The sequence below is a fragment of the Nomascus leucogenys genome, chromosome 16, assembly GCF_006542625.1.
Source record: "Nomascus leucogenys isolate Asia chromosome 16, Asia_NLE_v1, whole genome shotgun sequence".
Lineage (NCBI taxonomy): Eukaryota > Metazoa > Chordata > Mammalia > Primates > Hylobatidae > Nomascus > Nomascus leucogenys.
In genome coordinates, this window is record NC_044396.1 from 54276348 (window position 1) to 54291820 (window position 15473).

The window sequence follows — 15473 nt, forward strand, 5'->3', positions numbered from 1 at the left end:
CAGGAAAGCAGGTACTCTTTCTTTGCAAGGAGTAATATTTGAACTGAAAAGCAGTTCTGAGTTCTGTGGTTGTCTTGCCCCATAAGAAGAAAGCCTAACAAAGAATGAAACCAACACAGTGGAAGTCAGAACTATGAGATGGAGAGAAACCAGATTCTAGTGACACTATACAAGCCACTCTATCCAGCTTTCCTTGGAGCTAGACTAACCCTACACCTTCAACAATATTCGTAAGTTATCTTTTTAGTCAAGTAGTTGGAGTCGAGTTTTCTGTCTCAGCTTCAACTTCAAAAGAGCCCTACCTGATAGATAGGGTTTCTATCTCTGGATAGAGATGACTTGAACATGCTTTTAGGTTGAGAGGAGGCTAGTTGAGTAGGAAATTATTTAGGAGATAATAATATAAGAAAAGCTTTATTTTACTTATTTATGTATTTATTTAGCTCTGGGTAGTACAGATTGTCTTATATTTTATTCCCACTATGTGTACATTCTATTATCATCCAAGGAAAGTGCCTTTGAGGCAAAATAAAAGCTCAATATCCAACGAAAGATTATACACCATGGTCTACTCACTAAAGGCAAAAATCGTTTTAAAGCATCTTTTTTAATTTCTAGAACTCCCTCATCTCATGTATTCACATGGCCAGCTCCCATTTAGCTTTCAAGAATTAGCTCAATGGTGTCAAACTCTGGAAAGATGCTCCTTTAATTGTCCTCAACCCTATCTTATGAGCTAAATTAGAGGCCTCCATTTGATGTCCCATGTCTAATACATATGAGGATCAGAGCAATTTTAAGAACCACCATAGAATCACATGATTGCCAAACCTCCAGACTTGATGAGCTCCATTAAACCATGATGGAGACGCAGTAAATGCAAGGAAATCAGAGTGGAGAAGAAACCGTGTTACTGCTACCCTCCCAGATAGCCTCTCTCGAACTCTGAGTATGCTAATGAAAGAACCTGTAATTTGCTCCTCCAAAATAATGAAAAGCATTAGAAGTAACTCACTTTCTCTTAATGTTTAGGGTCTGTTTTTATTAATGGCCTTTTTGGTCTGACTATACTTATCAAGCTTTGAGGCTAAAGGGAAAATAAGTTGTGCCTAATTTACAGGAAGATAGAGGCTTAGTGAGGAATGCTTTCATTTGACTGCATGCAGTATAGTGGAAAGAAAGGATCAGGCACGTACATGCAACCCTACATTTCTGAGTTTTTACTTCTACTCAATATGCTTTTGAAAATCAGAACTGGTTAGAGAAGGGAGTTAAACCAACTAACACTGGTCTCTGCCTTTCTTTATGAGTTGCCCTTTCAACAAATCTCCTTATATTTTCACGGGCCTGAAGAGCAATGGCAGAAATTGCAAGAAGCCTGGCAGGATGGTGACATGGGATGCAGGCAAAAGCAAAAGTAAAATTCATAATTGAGTTTCACGTGGAAAGTTGGAAAATTGCCCACTTTTAAAAGTATTTTAACTCCCTCTGTCCAGTCATTATGAAATCTAGGAGCCACCTGCAAACTATGTGTTCAATTGTTTCCTTCAAATTGACTCTTTCCTAAATCAGTCAGTTTTAACATCCATTGCCATTGGCATAGAGTTTGAGAAACTTAGATGTCTTTGAGAAGACATCCAAAATGTGGCAGAATATGACACACGATAATATGTGACATTGACTATGTGAATTATCAAAGGTGAGTACAGTTCTATTTATTCTGCTAAAGTATACTCTGCAGAAATTGTTTATTTAGATGAACATGGAAAGCAAAGATAAACTATGAGTGCCATCTCTCTAAGCCTAGGTCCTCTGGAAAGATGAGCCTGAGGCAAGGGTTAAGGTATAGATGCTTGATTTGAGAGGTGCAGGCCTAGGAGGAAGTGAAGGAGAAGAGAAGTGGGAGTGAGACAAAGAAAGATGTAAAGCAAGGCTGGATTACTGTGCTGGCTATTCCTTTACAATGAGTCACAAAGAGATGTAGCAGGTCATTGAGCAGGTTCATTTCCTGGAACTATGGGACTTTTCTGAAAGGGCTTCAAAGAGGAACTGTACCTCAGAGAAATCTATAGAAGGGAGAAAGGAAATAGAATCTATCTGCCCAGTTTCTGCATGGCTCCCATTTCCTATTGGTTAAGGTTTACTCCACAGGCAGCTAACTCCCCTACATTGCCAGGCCATGTCATCCAGCCACCTGGTGGCCACTGGAAAAGCCAGATTCCACATCCTGCAAGACACCATTCCACTCAGGTCTAGAAAGAGAAGGAGTGACTTGTCACACATGAGCTGGTGGAGGGAAGGTACATGAAGCCCTGGGGCTCCAACTTAGAGAGACCTGCAGAGGTTTTCACATTCTCCCTTTAAGATGTGTCCCTGACCAAGACTGCATTGAGGCAGTTCAAGTTGGAAAATATGTCAAACACTAAAGGAACACTCATTAGAAATTTACTTAATATTAACTTAGGTTCTGTGCAGGATATTAAGATGTTTGTAACTCAACCTTTGACCTTAAAATTACCAGACATGCATAGAGATCAGAGCTCTGGGCTACTAAAGCTATTAAGATTTCCAGGGCAGGATACCTAAGAAGAGGGAGCTGCACATGGGAAGAGCCCCAGAAGTATGCATAGGATTCACTGCATCTCCTTAGTTATCTAGTGCTGCTCAACAAATTACCCAAAATGTAGCAGCTTAAAATAACACTCATTTATTATCTCCTGGCTTTTGTGGCTCAGGAATCCATTCATGGCTTACCTGAGTCCTCTTCTTCAGGGACTTCCACAAGGCTGCAATATGCCGGGGCTAGGGTCTCACCTGAAAGCTCAACTGGGGAGGATTCTCTTCCAAATTCAATTTCCTATTGTTGGAAAGATTCAGTCCCTTGAGGGCTGTTGGACTAAGGGCTTGTTCCTTCTTGGTTGTTGGCTTGAGGCTACCCTCAGTTCCTTGCCATATAGGCCTCTCCAACATGGCAGCTTTCTCATCAAAGCCAACAAGTCTGCTAGCAAAACAGAAGTGATGATATGCTATAACCTAATTACAGAATTAACATGCTATTACTTTTGCTGTATTCTATTGATTAGAAACAAGTCATTAGGTCCGGCCAATACTCAAAGGGAAAGGATTCTTTCTGTAAGGGCATGTAGATTAGGAGGTGGAAGGACCATTGAGAGCCACCTTAGAAGTCAGGCTACCATAGTTGGACTGCAAGACAAGATTACCCAGGGCCCTGCAAAGATCACATGTTATAGGGTTCAGAGCTAGGGAAGCCAGAATGAAAAGATGTCACTAATAGCTAGAAAAGCCCCAAATACTTCAAACTTAAACAATACACTTATAAATAACTCACACATCAAAGAAAAAATTACCAGGAAAATTAGAAAATATTTTGAACAGAATAAAGTATATAAAAGTATAATATATAAAAATCTATGGGTTATAACTAAAGTTATAATAAAGGAAAAGTAATAACCTTAATTGTTTATATGAGAGAAGAAGAAAGGTTTAAAATTAATGAAATAACTAAACACCTAGAGAAGTTAGAAAAAGCAAATTAAACCTAAAATAAGTGGGAAGGTGAACATAATAAAGACATAACAGAAATCAATGAAATAAAAAACAGAAAATACAGAAAATTAGTAAGATCAAAAATTGACTCCTTGTGGCAGAATTCATAAACCCCTAGCAAACCTCAAGAGAAAAATAGAGAAAAGGCAAATTGCCAATATCAGTATTCAAAGGGGATGTCACTAGAGAAACCATGGTATCAAAAGTATATAGTATAGGAGCAATGTGAACAACTTTGTGCCAATAAATTCAATAACTTAGATAAAATGAACAAATTCCTTGAAAAATTCAACTTATCAAGTAACGAATATGTTACATCACAGAAGATCCCCAGGGCTCTGTTTGGCACAAGGTCTGAAACAGGGAAGGGAAAACTGCAACAAATGCTATAAAGGAAGCTCTTTAGAATAAAAAGAAATGGCATCATATGGTAATTCAGATCTACCGGAAGGAATAAAGAGCACCAAAAATAGTAGACTGTGGATGAATATAAAAACTATTGTCATTGGCTGTGGGGCTCAGGTGCAGCCTGAGTTGTTGGTTCTGCACTGAGATGTTCCAAAGCATTATTAAAAAATGTTTGGATCCCCATGAAGCCCTCCTATACCCAAGCATGCCAGGAGATTTGGGTAGGAATGGGGTTGATAAGCCTTATTGCTTATAAAATCAGAAGTGCTGATAAAAGAAGTAAAGCTTAGAAAGCATTGAGTCTTGCACCCGCTCATGGTCATTATTAACCAGTTTTACTTAGACGAAACATCAGTCTGCCTGTAAATTTACACAAGCTGTGCTAGATGGGAACACAGAACATCGCTGTACACATGCATAAGTGTGGTCTATTTCATGGCATGAGTAAGTGTATCTGTGAGATGCAGCACTAAAATGAACTACATGTCTTTTCTTCTCTTAATTTATATGAAAGACATTTGACTCTCTAAGGCAAATATTATAACACAGTGTTGTTAGGTTTAAAATTTATGTCAAAATTATATGATTCCATTTGTATGAAATGTTCAGAATAGGCAAATCCATAGAGACAGAAAATAGATTAGTGGTTTCTAGGGTCTGGGGGTAGAGAGGAATAGAGAGTGAGTACTAATGACTATTGCCTTTTAGGAGTGAGAAAAATGTTCTGGATTAAATGTTCTGGTTTTGCAACTTTGTGAATATAATAAAAACCACTGAATTATATACTTTAAAGGGGTGAATCATATATATGGTACGTGAATTATATCTCTCAAAAATGTAAGTAGATGCAATATATATGAAAAAAACAGCAAAAAGGATGAGAAAAAATTGCAACTACATTATCGCAAGTTTTCTGTATTTTTCCTGAAGTAATTCAGTATAACGTCTAAGAAGACTATAAGTTAATGATGCATACGTAATCCATAGAGCAATCAATATAAAAATAAAAGGAAATATAGTTAAAAAGCCAAAGCAAAAACCTTCTGCTTCCAATTATGGTAGAGTAACAAGGACTAGACTTAAGCGTTTTTGGTTGGAAAACTGAACGTATGTAACAACTGTTTCAGACACTGGACAACCGACAACACAAGACAGTGATCCATGAAAAAACAGAAACAGACAACCAGGCCCCATACTGACTGCAGCATTTTGCTTGAAGTCAATTTCTGGGTTATGGGTACAGGTAGGAGGAGTCATGCAGAGCCTGGTAGCCTCATGAAAATGAAGAGATGGAAATGAGAGTTTGGAGAGACTGAGATAGTTGGAAGATGTGGGCCAGGATCTGGACAGGAGGAAGCTAAGAAGATGAGAAGACCCAGAGATTTGCATATAGGTCTACTTGAGTCTGATGAATGCTGGATTATGCAAAAGAGTGAAACATCACAAGACAAAGTAAAAAAGAACCAGAGAGTTGTAAACATAGAATTCCCCAGAGCTCTCACATGGTAAAAAGACAATAGCTCTGACCATCGAGGGTGGTGAGTTCTCAGTGGTTACCCAGGGAATTCCTAATCATAATGCAATCTGATCGAAACTATAGCATCTTGCTTAATATAACAAAAGAATTAATGTCAGTGCAAACAAAATTCACCAGTCCATAAAAAAAAACACAAATACACAATGAACATGTGGCGTTTAAGAAAAGATCACTTATATTAGAAAATGTATTAATATAATTCACCATATTAAATAGATCAAAAAGAAAAATCACATAATTGATTCCATAGATGCTGAAAGGCTTTTACAAAATGTAAACTCCATTCTTGATATTCCAAAAAACTCTGGATAAAAATACATACATGCTTCCTAAACATGATAAAATATGATTTCAACTATACTACCTTGCTTAATGAGGAAACACTAGATATATTTATATTAAAGACAGAAAAAAGACAATCATATCCTTTATAACTATCACTCTACATTGTTCAGAAAAATTAAACTAAAAAGGAGAAAAATATAAAATTTCCAAAAATATACAATAAAGGAGGAAGTAAAAGTATGAGAATTTATGGGTGTGATATAGTTGTTCACCTAGAAAACTCAAAAAGAATTAACCAAAAATTTAAACTACAAGCTCAAATGGAAACATTTTTGCAGTTCCACAAGATACGTTTTTTTACATTTTTTAGGATTCCATAGGAAGACTGGTGAAAGATAGCAAAATATTTAGGATTTTTAATTTATTTTAGTCATAATTTCATGCTCATTATATTTAGGTATCTCCCCAATATCTGCAAATAATTTTCAACTATCTTTGACATATTCCTAAAATGAGAGAGAAAACATTTTAAAATCTCTTTTCTGTACCACTGAGCAGGTAAGAAAATAAAAGACATTCTCAGAAGCCAAAAATAAGGAGAAAGTCATGAAGTGAAGGAAACCAGGGGCTGCCCTGGGGTATTCCCCAACAGTGGTGGCTTAGAGTTTCAGTTTTCTGTTTTTTGTTTTTGTTTTTTTTTTTTTTTTTTTTTGAGACGGAGTCTCGCTCTGTTGCCCAGGCTGGAGTGCAGTGGTGCGATCTCAGCTCACTGCAAGCTCTGCCTCCCGGGTTCACGCCATTCTCCTGCCTCAGCCTCCTGAGTAGCTGGGACTACAGGCACCCGCCACCACTCCTGGCTAATTTTTTGTATTTTTAGTAGAAATGAGGTTTCACCATGTTAGCCAGGATGGTCTTGATCTCCTGACCTCATGATCCACCTGCCTCAGCCTCCCAAAGTGCTGGGATTACAGGCGTGAGCCACCGTGCCCAGCTGAGTTTCAGTTTTAATAGTTCACATGAAAATAAAGTCTACAGCCTGCATGAAGTGGAAAGAAATCGAATCATATCTTTGTATCAAGTCAAGATCCCCAAAAGACGACATTCACAGTAGAAGAGTTGACTAGAAAAGAAAAGAAAAAGAAAAGGTGTTGCACATAGGCAGATAAGACAAGTTGCTTGTTCTCTTAAGTCTTATTTTCTTAAGAGGTTAGTTTGACATCTTGCTTAAAAATTCATAACCACAAGTTACCCTGTCATAAGTTTGGGGCTGGAATCCAACCTACCTGCAAAGCCAGAAAAATCCAAGCTGAGAATGTATTGTAGCATAGATCTGGATTGTTAGTGCTGCCAGGTGCCTGGAGATAGCAAGCCCAGTTCCTCTGGGGAGAAATGTCCTGAATTCAGGCCTCAAAGAATAAATTTCTGAGTTCAGTAAGTTTACACACAGACATGCACAAGCGAAATAAGCCATCTTCAATGAGAGTCCGCCTAGGAAACAAATGGGATGAAGACCACAGAGACCACAAACACTGAAATAATCACACAGTGAGGATCAAATTAGGATACTTAATGTGTGTAAAGAAAGAAAAGAGGGGATTGAAATTACAGTATTAGAACAAGAGTTGTTAAGTGATCAAACTGATTTGAAAAAAGAAATAAAACTTTTTTTAAAAAAAACATAAAAACATACTAACTGAATTTAGAAATCCCTTGGATAGTTTGAATCACCCATTAGGCACAACCGAAGAGTAAACTATTAAGCCGGCAATACCACTAAAAAAAAAAATAGGGTCTGGGGTCCTTATATTAATTTCTAATTTACACATGAAACTGTGTTTTCATGACAATAGGACAATAGTGATGAAAAGATGACCACGGACTATGGTAAAGACAACTAGAGATCCCCCAAAAAACTGTCCCCTTCTATTGAACGCAGGGGTGGCTGAGAGTCCACTGTTCAGATAAAGCTTAAATTTCTAAGTTTCTCCCATGCAACTAGTTGTGCCCATGTGGCTAGTTCACTCCAACAAAATACAAAAGGAAATGACGTGTAAAACTTCCAGACCAAGGCTTTTTTAAAGTGGAGGTACCCCCTCCATGTCCTCTTCGTTGCTTCCAGCTTGCAGGTGTAGATGCTGAGCTGTAGGAGATGGTGGAGCCACAGATGGAAGCAGCCCTGCTTTATCCTGCTTTGTGTTTCCTCATAGCATTTGTGACCATATGACATGGGATATATTTATGTATTTATCACTTATATCCCCACATTCAAGTGTAAATTCCATGTGAGTCCAAACTTGGTTTTGTTAATTGCTGTATCCCTGCGTCTAGAGTTCAGGTTAGTATTAGTACATGTTAGAGATATAATAAATATCTGAGTGGATACAATTGTTTATAAGCCCCCCGCAAATGGGTCTTAGGCAGCCAGTCTGGTGGCAAACTACTGGTGAAGCTCATATGATGTAAATTCTCCAATATTAAAATATGGGCTTGGTACAGCATTTCTCTGCATGAGCTCTGTTTGCAATGGCATCTAGGAAATAGACACCATGAAAGTCTACCCTTTCAAAGTCAGGGCACCAGCTCTGGGCACCTCAGGGAGCAGAACCTCTGTGCACTGTGTTCTCTGTCTGGGTTTTCAAGGCTACCACATGCCCTGTTCTTGTCTGGGTAGGAATATGGCTGCAGCTTTGTAGCCTTTCTGAAGGGAGATGCGCCACTTTGTCTCAGGAGCCAAAGTTTGAAGGAGAGTTCAGAGCTTGCTGTGTGCTACTTTCTTTGGTTGTGAAACTGGTCTCTTTTGATTTCTAATTTTCTAATTTGGTAGTCTTAAAATTTTAATGATGTACCAGAAGTAACAAAGAATGGAATCATGCTGAATAGCAGCTAGGAACAATCAGATAAATAATACTATTTATGTGTTTGGAGCCTCATCATTTACAAAAGGTTTTCTCATCTTATTGTACCTAGAACTTCTCAACAGCCCTGTATGAAGACAGTGACCCCATTTTGTAGATAAGGAAACTGGGGCTCACAAAAGTTGGTTGTCTTTTTTAAAATGGCACTGTTGATGAGTGGCAGTGTAGAGACTTAGCCCCTTCTGTTTCCAAATCTCAAGCTATCTCCATTATACCATTTAATAAGATTGAGGAGAATGAACTTGGATCTATGTCACACACCATATGGCACAATGTCAGTACCATCATCATCCCTCTAATATCTATGGGACACTTATTTCGCGCCAGATTCATGCTAAGTGTTTTATGTGCATTATCCAATGTAATCCTCACAATGACCCAAAATGGAGAAACCGTTATTTTCAAAGAGGAAACTGAGGCCAAGAGATTGAGGAATACTTGCCCAGGTTACAAAACTGGGTCCAGGCAAGAGTGAGTTATAAACTAAGTTCTAATTCCAGCCCACAACCTCATCTTTTCTCTACTGAAAAGTTGGTGTCATAAAGACAAAACATTGTCACTGAGTTTCATGTCCTCATCTTCTCTTTCTTATAGTGTTAGAAAAGTTCCTCTTCAAACTTTCTGCATATCTGAAGTCTTGACTACCTCCCCCCACCCAATTCTGTCTCCATACTAAAGTCTCAGTCATTCTTTCCAAAAGGCAACTGAACAGGGAGAATCTGCTATTTGAAAAACCTCCACTAATTCCAAATCATCTCCTGATGAAAATCAAACTCCATAATATCTTATTACATGCCTTTCACAAATGAGTCATAACCTACTCTTCCAGGTGCATTCTGGCAGCTTCACTCTGCTCAGCCTACATTTTCACCATGGTATTCTCAGATTTGTCTCTTTTTATACAATGCTTTTTCTGCCCGAGATGCTCATACCTGTCTTCTCTATCTGGCAGACTTGTACTCACTTTCTTTTGGATTAGAGATGTCTATGGTGGTTATCCTGCACCTTTCTCACCACTATATGTGTGATGTATGGATAACCATTTTAGTTCAAAGATCTCTCCACCCCTAGGAGCTGCGCCAAAGAGACCACACTCAAGGAGTTCTTCATATTTGAATCTGACCTGCACGATAAGCCTCTGGACCTTGCAACAATGCCACAGTGGAACATGACTTTTGGGAAAGAGATGAGTATGACTTTGCATGTGGGAGAGACATTCACTGTTTTGGCCACAGGGCTGGCTATGGTACATATTTTCCAATGATCATCATAATTGATTTCTCCTTGACCAGTGTGCACATTTCACTCCTCCATCAAAATGTGGAATTTCATTTCCCCTCTCCTTCTAACTTGGCTGGTTCTGTGGCTATTTTGACCAATATAATGTGGCTTTTGACCAGTAGAATCTATTACTCTTGAGCTCAAGCCATTCCACTCTTCTTATAGCCCAGCAACTTTATTATGGAGGCTCAAGCCACATAAAGAGGCCATAAGGAGAAAAACTGAGGTGTTCTATTTGATAGTCTCAGCTAGGATCCCAACCAATAGACAGTACTAACTGCCAGCCACGTGAATGAGCCATCTTGGATGTTCCAGCCTAGTTGAGCACTAAGATAACTCAGCCACTGCCAACATGACAGGAAGAAACTTCAAGCTGAGCCTAGTCAACCTAAAGAATTATGGAATATAATAAAGGATTCTTGTTTTAAGCAACTAGGTATCGGGGTAGTTTGTGATGCAGCAGTAGATACCTGAAACAAACCACGATGCCTAGAACAGTTTGTGGCACTTAGTAGATGCATAGAAATTAGCTGATAATGAATAAATGAATGGCAGTAGTAAGTATATTTGATTTATTTCTAAGTAAAGGCTTCAAATGACCCTGTCACCCTAGCCACAGCTCATTAGGCCAGTCATGAACAACTGACGTTATTGCAACTTCTGCAATGTCCAAGGAGAAGAACTTAGCCCAACATAGCCAATTGTGACAACTAAAGCAATCAGATCCTCTATTGAAGAGTCATAATGTGAAATACACAAAACAAGTCAGCTGTTTGTAGTAGGGTGAAAAGCTGCAATTCTTGTACATGTGAGCAAAACCTTGAAGCCACAGAGGTCAGGGATCAATAGAGGTCCTAAGGCAATGGGATCTATGAAGCAATGAAAGCATAAGACACACTTCTGAGATAGGAGGAAGAGTAAAGTATAGGCAGTTGGTAACCTAGAGAAGTGGTAGAGATTACAGAGAGTAGCTGAGACACCATAACCACAAAGCAGTAGAGTAGAAAGTAACAGATTTTGCTTCTTAGAGGAAAACCAAATAGGTCAGTTGCTAAAACCTAAATTATATTCTAAAGGATCAATTCCTCTTCTTCCAAAAGCCCTAGCCATGCAACTACTCTGTCTTTATTACTTCCATATGGAGTCATAAAATATAACCTTGTCACATGAGGAAACCTATGCATGTCATGTTTCTTTATAACTTGAAAGGATCGTTCCCAGGTGTTCTATATATGTTTGCTAAACTGAACTGGATGAATAAATGTTTTTCTGGGAAGCTATGGGATACGAAGAAATTTTTTTGAAATCCCATCTGCATGATGACACTCAATTTATACTTTGTAATAATCAGTATTATACTATATTGTGCTGTGGTGACAAATACTCTCTCTCATCACAGTAGCTTATGTCTCTCACAAAATCTGCTCCAGGTCTGGGTAATCATAGGGCAGCTACCCTCCATGACGGCTCAATATCTCCATATCAACTTGTACTTTCATGATAGCTGAAGCACTGCATAGCAGACACTGTTGAGGCCACACCCTCACTGACATTCACTTTAACCTGCCAGTGGCTGCTTTCTTCAAACACCTATGACCCTTTGCTCTAATAAGTGGTTGTCTAGCTCCAAGAGCATGCTTACAGGGAAAACTGGAAGTGCTAGAGAATTATTATGCCCAGAAGCAGCTCTCAGCCAGCAACAGATAAGGAACCGGTGGATAAGTACCCGAGCCTCAACTGGAATAATTCTGCAGCAAGTTCTACCCCGACTCCAAGCGTTCTCCAGTAGTATTGAAATCCAGTTGCCAATAGCAATTACTGGCTTTATAAGGCACCCTTTGCTGGCTTCCTTTCCTTGCTTGTCTTACTTCCCTGTTCCCTTACTGGTGTTTCTTCCCAAACTATTTGCACTCAAATCCTTGCCTCAGGGTCAGCCAAACCAAGACACGGGAGAAGGAAGCCGTAGAAAATTGCACCAACTATTAAGAAGCTACCATCCAGAAGTGAACTTCTGCTTACCTATCTTTGGCCAAAGCAAGTCATCTGACCATGCCTAACTGTAGGTGGGTGGGAAAGGCCACTTCTTCCTAGTATTTTCCAGAAGTAGGAGGGGCCAGAGATAGGTGAACCAGAGTTACTCTGCCACATACTTTTTGCAAGGTAGAGAGAACGTTCGAATGGAGTTAGAACTTCTGTCCCATGACTTAGTTTCCTCAACTGACCTGACATTCTAAGAAGGAGGGTGAGGCTCTTTTTAACCCCTGGAGGGCTTACTTCCCCTTCTTAAAGAGAGCCCAAGCACATTTATTTTAGAACACAGGAAAGCAAGCTGAGAGGGCAGTTAAAAGAGAGACAATAGGTAGTAAAACAAGAACTTAACAAAGATCTGGGCATCATGCCCATAGCCATGACAGTATGTCCCTTTGGTTAAAGGCACAAGTGTAAATGTTGTCACCATTCCATCCTGGCAAAAGACAGAGAGTGTCTTTTAACATCCACAATTATTTATTTTTTGAACATACTGAATAGTTTTGTGCCTGGCACAAGATTAAAACCTGGAGATGCAGAGATAAAAGACCCAGTTCCCAGGGAATACACTCTTCTGGCTGAGAAAGGAGAGTAAACAACATCCAAACAGAAGATACGGTAGATCTGAAAGTGTGGAAGTTTTAAGAAAAAATGTGTTGTAAATACTGTAAATTGCATTCCTTTTCTTTCCTTCCCTTAATGGCAAAACTTCTTGAATGCATTGTTTAAGTGTATTAGTTTTCTATTGCTGCTATAACAAATTACCATAAACACAATGGCTTAAAACAATACAAATTTATCATTTTTTAGTTCTGTAGTTCAGAAGTCCAGCATGGGTCCCACTGAGTTAAAATCAAGGTGTTAGCAGGGCTGTGTTTTTGTTTGTTTGTTTGTTTGTTTGTTTGTTTGTTTTCTGGAGGCACTAGGGGAGAATCTATTTCTTTGTCTTTTCCAAACTCTAAAGGCTACCCACATTCCTTAGTTCAAGGCCCCCTCCTCCATCTTCAAAGCTAGCAATATTACATCTTTTTGAATGTTCTTCTGTCATCATTTTTCTCTCCAAGCAGACTGAAAAGGTTCTCTGCTTTTAAATATGTATGTAATTAGATTGGGCCCATCCAGATAACCCAGGATAATTTCCCCTGCGCCCTAAATCATATCAACAAAGTCCCTTTTGTTATGTAAGCTAAACTATTCACAGCTTCTGGGGTCTAGTGTGTGGATATCTTTGGGTGGCCATTGTTTTTCCTACCAGAATACATTAAACGTTTTAAAAACACACCTTACTTACCACATATAAGGAGAGAATACATGCACAAAGTCAACATTCAGAGTGTAAAGATGAACAATTCACAGACATGGATTTACAGACAGTGTGTCACCAGATGGAAGAAAGAATATTTTTGCTTGCAATTAAGGAAATGCACATTTAAAGCAACTTTAATGCCATTTTATACCTTATATACTAGCAAAAATTAATAATCTTAATAATCCAATGTGACTTGATTAATACATTCCCTGAATTTGGCTTCAGGGAAATATATTATTGATGATGCTGTAAATTGCTTTAATCTTTCTAAAAAGCAATTTGGCAATAAGTAACAAGTTGCTCATGTCTTTTTTCCAAATAATTCATCTTTGGAGATATTGACCTAACTAAATGACCTCAAAGAGAAAATTTTAGAAGCCATTGGTCTAAACAAGCCTTCACAGTCACATTATTTATAAGAGAAAGAAACTGGAAATAACCCAAATGTCCAAAAATAGAGCTACAGATGAGCAAACTGTGACATATTTATATGATGGATTGCTCTATAATCATTAAAAAGACAAGTTTATGGATTATGTTGACTCAAGATTATGTAGGCTTGAAATATTATTCATAAAAGGGCAGAGTACAAAATAGTAAGTGCATAGCTATTTCAACTATACAAAAATATAGTCTGTAAATTATAGTTATATAATAAGGAAAATAGGGATGAAATAATTTAATGTTCAGTATGTTTTAAAACTAAGTGCTCATATTCTAGTTTAAAAGGATGATGTGGATATTGTGGTGAATTACTAGACAAAAGTTATTTAAGGGAAGTTAGACCATACACATTTATGTATATGGACTGTACCTATGAAGAAACATTGACAGGGACCTATAATGTATTCAGCCCTACGTACATGGTTCACAGCAAGTAGAAAAGAAGAGTAAGATATAGGGCCCTTGGGCTTGATAAACATTCAAGAAACAAAAAGGGCACAAGACATGACAATATAGACATCTTTTTGGTTCAATTCTATGGAAAAGACAAAATCTAAAGGGTTTTTAAATTGTGTTTTCAGAAACTCTAAATGTTACAAATACTAGAGTTCTCTGAGACATTTAGTGAATGGAATTAGGCTTTAGGTAATGATTAGGAATCACTGACATTTAACTATTTTATTTTTGTAAAAAAGCTTATTTTTAACTACTGTTTTTATTTTACAATGCTCTTTTAAAATTATTGGACACCATGGAATAGAACAAAGAAGAAAGTAAAGGACATCTCCTAAAACTCAATCCCAGTCCCAAGAAATAATCCCTGTTAATATTTTATAGCTGTCATTTTAGCCAGGCTCATTTAGTCAGGTTCAACCAGAGACGCAGAACTGGTAGGAGATATATAGCAATAGATTTTACTGCAGGGAAATGGTTTACATAACTGTAGCAGCTGACTAGATAAGCCTGAGATCCACAGGACAGGCCATCCAGAAGAGCAGAGCAGAACTCTAGGGCACCGGCAGAAGCAGCTGAACACAGGCAGAATTTCTTCTTTTTCAGGGAAACCTCAGCTCTGCTCTTAAAGGCCTTTCAGTAGAATCAGACCCACCCAGGTTACCTAGGAAAATCTCGCTAACTTAAAGCCAACTGACTATGAATTTTAATCATATCTAAAGAAATACCTTCACAGCAATACCTAGATGAGTGTTTCATTAACTGGGAAGTCTAGCCAAGTGCAGTTGACACATCAGAAAGATCATCTCAGTGCATCCCTTGTCAACTTGGCCCCCATACACATCTCGTCAAACCATGTTTAATCTCCAGATAAGGACAATAACAAAGTCATGCTCTGCTTCACATGATACAACTGTCTTTTGTACAAACAAAATCAAGCTAATCTTTTCCCCAAAAAAGGATGCAAAGTCCTCAGGCGATGTTCACTCTTTTATTTTGATAGCCTGTAACTTAAATACTGTGATACAAAGGTAACCATTACTAATACATCTTATGTGAGATGATAAGGGTATAATAATCAGAAGAAAACAAAAAATATTGTTTATATATATATTTTTTTTTCATAAAAAATAAGTAAGAAGTACTCATAATAACCACAGTCCTCATTTCTGCAACTGGTTACCTGGTCATAGTAGTTATGACTGCATTCTTCCACTGCCCATTCCACATTCCTTTTCCCCTTAGC